General features: G+C 33.5%; 1 pseudogene; it reads left to right on the plus strand.

Moving 5' to 3' along the window:
* The first annotated feature begins 3,645 nt into the window (after positions 1-3,645).
* Positions 3,646-5,370, plus strand: LOC128045547 (tigger transposable element-derived protein 1-like; annotated as a pseudogene).
* The last annotated feature ends 6,533 nt before the right edge of the window (positions 5,371-11,903 follow it).

An 11,903-nucleotide genomic window follows, 5' to 3' on the forward strand; every position in this document is an offset into this window, starting at 1 on the left:
CTCTGTATAATCAGCTCCAGTTTCATCCATCTCATTAGAACTGATTCAAATGTATTCTTTTTAATGGCTGAGTAATACTCCATTGTGTATATGTACCACATTTAAAAGCAGACATTTAATTTCTGAATAAATGGGATCTTAAGGTATCTTTGATATTAATTTTTCATTTAAATGCTTTCTTCTCTGCAAACACCCTCTGTGTTTTTTTTCTCTTTTAACTTTATTGAAACTTCCAATGGCTAAGTCAAAATCTCTCTTGGTAAATGTCATATTGCACTTGAAAATATGTGGGTTATTTTAAAACATTTTTGATATTGATTTCTAACATAATTTCACAGTGATAAGAGAACAGACTCTATGGTCTCAATATGTTTTATGTCCCTGGATATGTTCTAGTGTCTCCTGATTTATAGTCTATGGGAACTTTAACAGAATTTATATCATGCTGTTGTGTGAAAATTGTATAAATCTTAATTATGTTGAATTGGTTCACAGTGATTTTCAGGTCTAGTGTATCCTTCTACTTCTCTGACTATTCATTGTATTCACTTTTGAGAGTTTTATATTGAAACTCCAACTAAAAATCTTAATTAATTTATCTACTTAAGTAACTGTAATATAAAGTAGAACAATATGTAACTTTTTTCTGTATTTTCTAAGTCTCCTGAAAATGTTATCACACTTTCACAATTTAAAAAATGAAAAGAGAAACTGTCACAAGAGATAAATAAAGAGCTAAATTTTCTGCCTATGCATGGTGACGTTAATTAGACTTACTGTGGTGATCATTTCACTATATACATGTATTCAATCACTGTACTATACATCTGAAACTATAATAATGTTACATGTCAATAAAAATTCTGAAAAAAAGAGTTCAAAAATATTGGTCTCAGAATCCCCATGTTTCTCTTTTCTTTTCTGTCATAGTGACACGAAGGTTCTAGCAACTCTAGACTTCACATGTGGGTTTGAAAGAAGAGGATAGACATGATGACACCAGCTGCATTTATTTCTATTTCAGGAAATGCAAAATCATTCTTAAAAGTGTGCATTACCTTATGCTTACATTTCATTGATCAGATCTGTGTCACATGGCCAAGAGAGTGAAAGTCACTCAGTCATGTCTGACTCTATGTGATCCCATGGACTGCACAGTCTATGGAATTCTCCAGGCCAGAATACAGGCTTAGGTAGTCTTTCCCTTCTCCAGGAGTCTTTCCAACACAGGGATCAAACCCAGTTCCTCTGCATTGCAGGTAGATTCTTTATCAGCTGAGCCACATGGGAAGCCCATCATATGGTCATAGAATTGGGAAAAATGAATTATATAGCCTTTCCAGTCTTGAAGTTAGAAGTAGCAAGAGAGAGTAGCTAGTCTGTATTTGGTAAACCAATAAACAATATCATTACAAAAATATTGTTCAATTAAACAAGAAAAACTTATGATTATATTTGAAAAAGCTTTTTCCTCTTGTCAAATTGAGTTTTTTGAAAAATTATTGTCATCCTTGGTCTGTAGTAAATATCAAGTTTATTTGTACTTTTGTATACTTAAAACATTTTTAAAAGTTTAGATGAAACGGAGGGTAGTTTCTCAAGCTAAAAATTAAATGACCAAGTAGACAATATCAGAAAAATCATTATTCTTATACCACAGTTAATCAATAAGTCCACTAATTTATATGTAATAGATTGAATGGAGAAATTGCATATCTGACTTGCTAGAATGAATGTATTGACAAATTGAATTGTTGTGCTTTGATGTACAAAATTGTGAATTAATCTTTTCATTATTCACAAATTTCTCAAGAAAGTCTTATATGTCTGTTATTCTTTGAAAACGTTCACAACCCTTTCTACCAGAATACTATGTAAAATCACAGAATTGTACCCTAGGGAAGTAAAAGTGCATAAAAGTAGAGTATCATAAAGAAGGCTCTAAGCATTCAGATTAGAAATGTTTCTTCAGTAAATGGAATTAAATGTATATGAAGGCAGAAACGAGTTTGTATCATTAGTTTCTGACATATATCTATGATAAAATAATTTGGGAATTAAGACTAAGGAACTTCATTCTAGCAGGAGTTGGAGATTATATGATTTGGGGTTACAAATAAATTATCGCCAGTAGCAGAATTCACAAACGCTGTATTTGCAAGTACAGAATTTAAAATAATGAGTGACTGTGCCACAATTTATTCATTTACCCATTGAGAGGTGTTTGTGTTGTTTTACTGATTTTTGCTATTACAAATTATGTTACTGTGAATATTCATGTACAGTTGTTGGTATGAACATATGCTTTCTTTCCTCATAGGTGTAGTACGGTCAATGAGTGGAACCATTCATATAGCCAATCATATAGCATGTGCAGGTTTAACTTTTAAGAAACTACCAAATGGTTTTCCAAAGTTGTATCATCTTACATTCTCACTAGCAGGGTATGAGAGTTTCAGTTGCTCCAGAGCATTGTCAACTCTTGTCGCAATCAGTGTTTTTCATTTTACCCATCCCTGTAAGTGTTAGGTTGCCTATCACTGAAGTTTCACTTGCATTTTCATAACAATTAATGACACTGAGCATGTAGTCATATATTTTTTGCTACTGCTACTCTTCTCTGTTGAAGTGCCTTTTCAAATTCTCTGCTCATTTAAAGCTTTTTAAAAATTGTTTTCTTGCTGAGTTTTGAGAGTTTGCTTATATATTATGGATACAAAAATATGCTTAATAAGTATTTTCTCTCAGTCTTTGGCTTGTCTTTTTATTTACTTCCAAAAAGTATCATTTTGTATCTTTAGGAAGTCGTTTTATCAATATTTTCCTATAATGAATTTTGTGGTGCTTTATCTTAAGAATCTTAATATAAACCAAGGTTAAAAAATCTATTCCTGGGCTTTCCTGGTGGCTCAGTTGTAAAGAATCCACCTGCCAATGCAGGACACAAAGTTTCGATCCCCGGTCCAGGAAGATTCCACATGCCACAGAGCAGCTAACTCCATGTGCCACAACTACTGAGCCTGGGCTCCAGAGCCCGGGAGCCACAACTAATGGGTCCATGTGCCACATTTACTGAAGTCTGCATGTCCTAGAACCTGTGCTCCACAGCAAGAGCAGCCACTGCAATGAGAAGCCTGTACACTGTAGCTAGAGAGTGGTCCCTGTTCACTGCAATGAGAAAAAAGCCCATGCAGCAAGGAAGACCCTGCACAGCCAAAATCAAATAAATAAGCAAAAACCTGAGAATGTATTCCTCTGTTTTATTTTAGAATGTTTATAGTATTAGGTTGAACATTTACATGTATGATTAACTTAGGTTTAATTACAAGATACAAGTTGACGTTAATTTGTATTAGCCCTTTTTTAAAATCAGATTTCCAATTGTTCCAGTATCATTTGTTGAAGATAGTTACCTTTTCCTACTGAATTCCATTAGAGTATTTTCAGAAATAAATTGTTCTTGGGAATGGTTACGCACTCCAGTATTCTGGCGTGTTTTGGGAAAGACTACCCACTCCAGTATTCTGGCCTAGAGAATTCCATGGACTATGCAACCCATGGGATCACAAAGAGTCAGACACGACTGAGCGACTTTCATTTTCACTTTTATTTTATTGCACTTTGCAGATACTATGTGACCGCTCTATGTCAAGTAAGTTTATTGTCTATTGGCACCATTTTTTGCAACAGCATTTTCTCATTTTCTGCCTCTCTTTTAGTAATTCTTCTAGTATTTCTAGCTTTCCATTACTATCGTATTTGTTATAGTGATCTTTGATTTGTGATATTGATGTTAGTATTGCAATTCTTTGAGGTGGCACAAATCACTTCCATATAAGATGGCAAACTTAATCAACAAATGTGAGTGTTTTGACTGACCAGTTATTCCTCTGTCTCTCTCCCTCTCCTCTGGCCTCCCAATTTCCTGAGACCCAACATTACTACAATCAGTCTATTAATAACCCTACAATGGTCTCTAAGTATTCAAGCCACATCTCTCACTTTAAGTTAAAAATTAGAAATTATTAAACTTGGTGAGGAAGAATTGTTGAAAACCAAGATGGGCTGAAAGCTAGGCCTCTTGTGCCAAACAGTTAGCCAAGTTGTGAGTGCAAAGGAAAAGTTCTTGAAGGAAATTAAAGTACTGCTCGAGTGAACACACAAATGATAAGAAGTGGAACAGCTAGCAGAGGTTGGTTCATGAGGTTCAAGGAAAGTTGCCATCTCCAAAACATAAAAGTACAAGGTAAAGGAGCAAGTGCTGATGGAAAAGTTGCAGCAAGTTATCTAGAAGATCTAGTGAAGATCATTAAAGAAGGTAGCTACACTAAAAAACAGATTTTAATACAGATGAAACAGCCTTTTGGGGAAGAAAATGTCATCTAAGACTTTCATAACTAGAGAAGAGAAGTCAATCTCCAGCTTCAAAGCTTTAAAAGACAGGTTGACTTTCATATTAGGAACTAGTACAGCTGGTGACTGTAAGTTGAAGCCGGTCCTTATTTACCATTCTAAAAATCCTAGAGTCCCTAAGGATGATGCTAAATTAACTTTGCTTGTGCTCTATAAATAGAACAAGCCTGAATGACAATACATCGGTTTGCAATATCATGTACTGAATTTTTTAAGGCCACCCACTGTTAAGACTTACTGTTCAAAAAAAAAGAAAATTTCCTTCCAAATTACTACTGTTCATTGACATTGCACCTGGTCAATCAAGAACTCTGATGGAGAGGCACAATGAGGTTAATGGTATTTTCATGCCTGATAACACAACATCCATATTCTCATGCCATTAAAGGCATTTATGATTCATGGGGAAAGGTGAAAATATCAATATTAATGGAATTTTGGAAGAAGCTGATTCCAACCCTCATGGATGACTTTGAGGGGTTCAAGATTACAGTGGAGGAAGGAACTGATGATGTGGTAGAAACAGCAAGAGAACTGGAATCAGAAGTGGACATTGAAGATGAGACTGAATTGCTGTAATCTCATGATAAAACTTAAACGGATGGAGTTGCTTCTCATGGATATGCAAATAAAGTGGTTTCTTGAGACGGAATTTATTACTGATGAAGATGCTATGAAGTTGTTGAAATGACAGCAAAGTATTTAGAATATTACATAAACTTAATTGATACATCAGCAACAAGTTTGAGAGGATTGACTTTTGATTTTGAAAGAAGTCCTACTGTAAGTAAACTGTCTCAAGTAGCCTTGTACACTACAGAGAAAAAGATCTATGTGACAAACTTCATTGCTATCTTATTTTAAGAAATTGCTATGGTCACCTCAACCTTCGGCAACCACCACCCTAATTAGTCACAGTCATCAACACTGAGGCAAGATCTTCCACCAGCAAAATAATTATGACTAATAAAGACTCAAATGATGGTTAGCGTTTTTACCAATAAAGCATGTTTAAACTAAGTGTATTATATTTAGACATAATAGTATTCCACCTTTAATGCACTACAGTAGAAACACAACTTTTATATGCACTGGGAAGCTGAAAAAAGATTTGTGACTCACTTTATTCTAATATTTACTTTATTGAAGTGGTCCAGAAACAAACCCACAGTATCTCTGAGGTATGCCTGTATACAGATCTATCACTAGATTCTCTATTCTGTTATTTGATCTATTTGACTACATTTAAGCCAAAACCCACATCTTTTTTTTTATAGTGTTGCTGCTTTATTCCAGATCTCCAATTTTTTCAAAAATATTTGAGCTATTCAAGATCCTTAGTATTTCCATATGAATTTTAAAACAAAAATGTAGATTTCTACAAAAAATTCTGCTATGATTTTTATTAGGATTGTGTTGGATCTATAGATATAATCTAGAAACACACTTTGGAGAAAAAAAAAAAATTATCATACTGAGTGCTCTGAACTAGAAACATGATAAAATCTCACTATTTAATTGGGTCTTCTTTAAATTCTGTTAGCAATGTTTATAATTTTAAATGTATAAACTTTACACATGTTCTACTAGGTTTATTCTAAAATAATCATATTTCTGGGCTTTCCAGGTGGCTCAGCAGTAAAGAGTCTGCCTACAATGCAGGAGCCACAGGAGACAAAGGTTTGATCCTTGGGTCAGGAAGATCCCCTGGAGGAGGGCATGGTGACCCACTCCAGTATTCTTGCCTGGAGAATCCCATAGACAGAGGAGCCTGGAGGGCTACCAGCCATGGGGCTGAAAAGAGTCGGACACAACTGAAATGACTTAACACACATGCTGAATCATATTTCTATTCTATTAAAAATGTTGCTTTTAAATGAAAGTAAATCATGACTACAATCATGATGTCTTATCTTGCAATTTGGCTAAACTTGCTTATTCTAGTAGCTTTTCCTAAATTTGCACGTCACTTATTTTATGCCTTATTTAGAATCTTCAGTACAAAGTTGAATAGGGGTGCTGAGAAGAGTCATCCTCTTCTCATTCCCAATTTTAGGGGGAAAGGATTTCATATTTTTAACATTACGTATGATGTTTAACATTATTGGTGCATGTACGTGCTAAGTCGCTTTAGTCGTGCCCGAATCTTTGTGACCCTATGGAGTGTAGCCCATCAGGCTGCTCTGTCCATGGGATTCTCCAGACAAGAATACTTGAGTGGGTTGCCATGCCCTCCTCCAGGGGATCTTCCTAACTCAGGAATCCAACCTGCCTTTCCTATGTCTCCTGTATTGGCAGGCAGTTTCTTTACCACCAGCACCATCTGGGAAACACAACATTATTTGTAGGTGCCCATTTTCAGAGAGAAGACATTCTCTTTTATGTTCTCTTTCAGGATTTTTAATTTATTTATTTTTTACTTTAAATAAGAATGGATGTTGAAAAGTCCCACCTGGTCATAATGTTTTATTCTATTTATATATTGTTGGATTGAATTAGCTAGAATTTTCTCTACAAGTTTTTTTAGAAGTTTTGCCTCTATAACAGTTACTGATAAATTATACTTCTCTGAACTTACAAACTGTGATCTCCAAAACAGTCTTTTAAGAGAATTAAGCTACAAGCTCTTAAAGCCACAGACTAGAAGAAAATAATTTCAAGTTAGATATTGGATAAGGGACTTATATCCAGATTATAAAATAAACTCTCCGAACACATTAGAATGAAAACAAAATGACCCACTAAAGAGTTTGGCAGAAAATCTGAACAGACATCTTATTTAAGAAGATGTAGTGGTTGCAAATAATTATATGAAGAGGTTTGAGAATCTCTTATAATTACTAATTGGGAAATATCAAATAAAATATAATGAGATACCATTATGCACCTCTTATAATAGAGAGAATTTTAGAAATTTACCAAGCCAAGTACTGGCAACTATGTGGAGCGAATGAAGCTCTCATGCACTGCTAGTGGGAATTTAAGATGCAATTCTGGAATATGGTGTGGTGGTTTCTTGAAGAATTAATAACATAACCACCAAATGACACAGCTATTCTCCTGTTAGCCATTTACCCTAAAGGAATGAGAGTATATGTCCATACAGTGATTTTTATCTGTGTGTCTATTCAGCATATTTATTCAGAGTAGCTTCAAACTCAAAACAATCCAAAAATCCATCAACAGCTGAATATATAAACAAATATGGCCGATCCATACAAAGGAATGTTACCGGGTAACACAATAATAAGCTATTTAGAAACAGCATGAGTAAATCTCATAACAATTATGCTGAATGAAAGAAGACATAAAGAATACATTTTTATGATTATTTCTTTAAATTTTAGAAAATGCAATTCTCTCACTGCAACCTATAGTGAGAGAAAATGGGTCAAAGTTGCCTGTGGTGGGGAGAAGGGGCTTGAGAAAGGGATTGGGATTACCAAGGAACATGAGGAAACTTTCAGGGGTAGTGGATATGTTCACTATCATGATTGTGATAATGGTTTCAAGGATGTATAATATATATTCCAACATATCAAATTTGTATATTAAAATTATGAGTTTATTATACATTAAGTATATAATAATAAACTGTAAAAAGAAAAATTAAACCAAAAAGATTACAGGGCTTAAATTTTCCACTTTCATAAATACTAGTAACCCAAAGAATAAACTTTTAATTATATGTAAAAACATAGTGAGAACATATGCACTATAGACATGAAAGGTCAGATGCAGTAAACTCAACTTCAAATTTGGTGAAGTTCTTACAAACAGGCACTTTCACTACTAGTCATCCAATTATTGTTTCAGTTTTATTTTTCCAAGTAGTTTAATAGTAGTGATCTTTTTCTTAATTATTTCTGCTTCCTAATTTTATATAGTGATAATGTTTTCCCAGTTGTCTGCTATATACCGCTACATTTTTATTTGATCATTATTTCATATATATGGAGAATGATAGGGTCAATGACATTTTGACTGCCTCGCTCCACATATTTGTTCCTCGGTGTTTCATCCTTTCCCTCTTCCCCTGCTCTCTCCATACACACAAAACCGAAATAGAGAGATTTCTAATCAGAATTTTCATATTGTAGGATATAGTATTTTGTTTTACTGTTTCGTGTGGCTACTGATTATTAGGCATCAAAGCCAATATTTGGGTGTGCAGTTACCTTCCTGGCTCTACTGAGCAGACGGTAAACTTTACAGTGGAAGGAGCACAATTACGCATCTTTGTAACTCTTTTGCTTGGTACAGAGACTGGCACATAGTAGGCATTGTTAAATATTGATTAAATGAATGAGTAGAAATAATTTTAGCATTCAGTATTGGAAAGAAGATAATAGAACTGATATTTCCACACTGCTGCTGTCATACAATAGTAGAAGAGGAGTCACAGAATAAGCATTATGTCAAGGTAAACAGAAAATACTAAGGTGTTCATATTCACCTGCCTTTTAAGTGCTATTTGAGGATTTGGACAGAAACAAATTCTTTCCTATTGATCTAGCATCTCCACTGAGTACACTGTAGGAAATTTTACAGACATTGTCACTGATCCATGCACTTGTTCTAAAAGATAGGTATTATTTCTATCTTAGCCTTGAGGAAAATGGACCTTGGAGAGGTAAAATGAATGGACCAAATATGGATCTTTTGAGCACATGTTCTTTCTATTTTATATTTAAATTAAAATGTAAAATGATAAAGCTTATATCATGTACATTTACTAAGTGACCAGGTAATTTGCAGCATAAGATATTTTCCAGTGTCACCCTTTAGACAAATTAATTTTTTTTTCAAATATAATTACATTCTGGTTACAGCCCAGCATTTATGGGAGCAAAATATTGCCCTCTGGAAATTTTCTTTCATTATTGGTTCACTCTTTGACATCAGATATTTGTTAGCACTTCTTGGAACTAAAATTCCATATCTCAAAGCAAAGTACAGCAGGTGCTGTCCCATTGATCTGAAAAACCTCCCTGTGCAAGTACAGTATTTCCCAGGTATGTTAAGGTGGCTTGAGTGAGAATTCCTGATTCCTTGGCTGATTGATGCATCTTGCCAAAAATCTATTAATCCTGGCTGCCTCCCTTCTTGCAGCTCCTCAACTGCAGGCCCATATCCAGAGCATTTTTCTCCTGGCAATTGACTGGTATGATACTATGCTTGAATATTAAAGAACTAACTAATCTTAAATAAATGAGCATCATATTCTTTTCAAGTAATCATTCTAGACTCAAAGGTAAGAATATTGCCTTTTACTTCAAAACCATGTATAGAACATATAGTTTTATAAAAATACATTCACAGCTAAACAGTTTTATGCATGTTAAAGATGTATAGGATTGAAATTTTAGATGGTGAATTACATTAATGTGACTCAGAATTGAAAATATAAATGTCAATAAGAGCAATCTATTTTCATCAAAAGTATCTTGAATTTAAAATTCACTAGAATAGGATTATTTTTCAGTTAAATATCCATATAATTTGATTTGATGTCAAAGTAAAAGCACACTGCTGACTTATGTGTATGTGTTTTATATAAATAGGAGCTTTATCCTGCAATTTAGCCACTAAAGACATACAGTAAATTGAATTGATTTGTAGTTGAGTTTTCAGATTTGCTTCTTTTGTTTCAATGCTGTGACCAAATTGAGGACATATTATAGAAGATAAAAGCTAAGCTGTTAAAGAAGACGCGCTGGATTTGTAGCCAACTGAGAGCCCATAGTAATGCTATGTACTTTCCTGCATTTAATCAGACTTTGTGGCTCCACAGTATAGGCCCCAGGTCTCTCAGGAACTATCTATAATGAATATTTTATTTTATTAATACTAAAAATTGTGGCCAAACACCAAACTGAACAAACAACTGTTATGTGATTTCCAATATAATACTCTATATTTATGTGCCACAAAATCCAAAGGTAGGCTTATCTAGAACATTGAAATATAAAGCTTAACTACTGAATTAAATATATCCAAGAGACAGAAATTGTCTAAATTAGTAAACTGCTCTTGTAGAATCATTTGCTTTAGTTTTTGTTATTTTTACAAACTTTTGTCTGTATTCTGAACATAATTTTAAAATTCACACACTCTAACATGTACCGCAATCTGTCCATGCTCAACACTAGCAGCTAATTGATGTTTCTTTTACAGTGAGATATAATGTATTATTTCTAATTAGCTTTTGTAAAATGGGAAGAGGAAGTTTCAATAATGTTATTGTTTATATCATATTATAAAGTCTTTTTCCCTTATTAATTCATAACTGTTTCACTCTTATATTCTTTTATTTAATAATCGAGGTAGACATATAAAATGAAACCCAAATAAGTTAAGGGATCCTGAAAAACTATAATTTTATACAAAAATGTAACAGATAAAGTTGGGCAGCATTCAACAGCTAGCCTTTATCCATGGGGAGCAATGTTTATGGGTTTTTCTTGAGGTTAAGTTTACACTGGACATTAACCAAACTCCTCAATTAACATTAAGCTTTGCTAGGGATATGTATGAAAATTACCTAGAATTTACCATTCTTTTTCCTTCTCACAAATTTCTATGCCTTTTCAGTAATAATTCCTGTTAATTAATATAAATCACAGTATGCTTACATTCATGTCAGTAATTTTCAAAGGAATTTTAAGTGGACAAAAAGTGAATGTAAATAGCTAAAAATGATGAAGGTGGAAAACTTAAAAATCTAATATTGTTACTACATTCATAGTAACTTACTTTTTCTTTCTTTTCCTGGTCGTAAATGCTTAAAGAAAAGACAAAATTTTGTGGATTTTTTTTCACTTTGCTTAATTTCAGCTTTCTACTTTTTATTAAAAGCCACCTGCAAAATTATAGTTTATATTCAAAAATATTCTCTAAAAGGTAACAAATGACAAATTTCATATTTTCAAAGGATATAAATATATTTGTACATTTCTTTTCTACTACACAGCGGAAAAGTCATGTCAAAATCCAAGAAATTGTCCATACAGTCTTCATCTTTGTTTTCTAGCTAACATGTTTAGGGTGTTATAAAAGAAATTACATAAAATGGAGGGAGTAATAAGAAAATAAATGGTGATGAAATGCTTTAGAAGAAAAAGATGATCAAGAGATTTTTTTTCCGTGCTGGTCATATCTAATTCCTGTTCTTAATTATCCATCAGATTTACTAAGTTCTGTCTACATCATGCTACATCAGAAATCTAAAAGAAATAAAATTAGTTTCTGTCATGGTCATTTTTATTTAACATTTCACTCTTTATAACTGGAGTGTCTCTTGAGAGTGCCAAGCTGAGTTTACTCAGGAATATTTCTTAAGAAATATTACTGATGTCAATACAGAAATTTCAAACACTGTGATGCTAGTCTAAATATCTCAAAGTGAAGATGAGCAGATAAAGTGTATTTCCCCTCTAGACCATGCATTCTTTGAGGACACCTGTATCTCAATCCCCTTGAGCCCTCTA

The sequence above is a fragment of the Budorcas taxicolor genome, chromosome 3, assembly GCF_023091745.1.
Source record: "Budorcas taxicolor isolate Tak-1 chromosome 3, Takin1.1, whole genome shotgun sequence".
Classification (NCBI taxonomy): Eukaryota; Metazoa; Chordata; class Mammalia; order Artiodactyla; family Bovidae; genus Budorcas; species Budorcas taxicolor.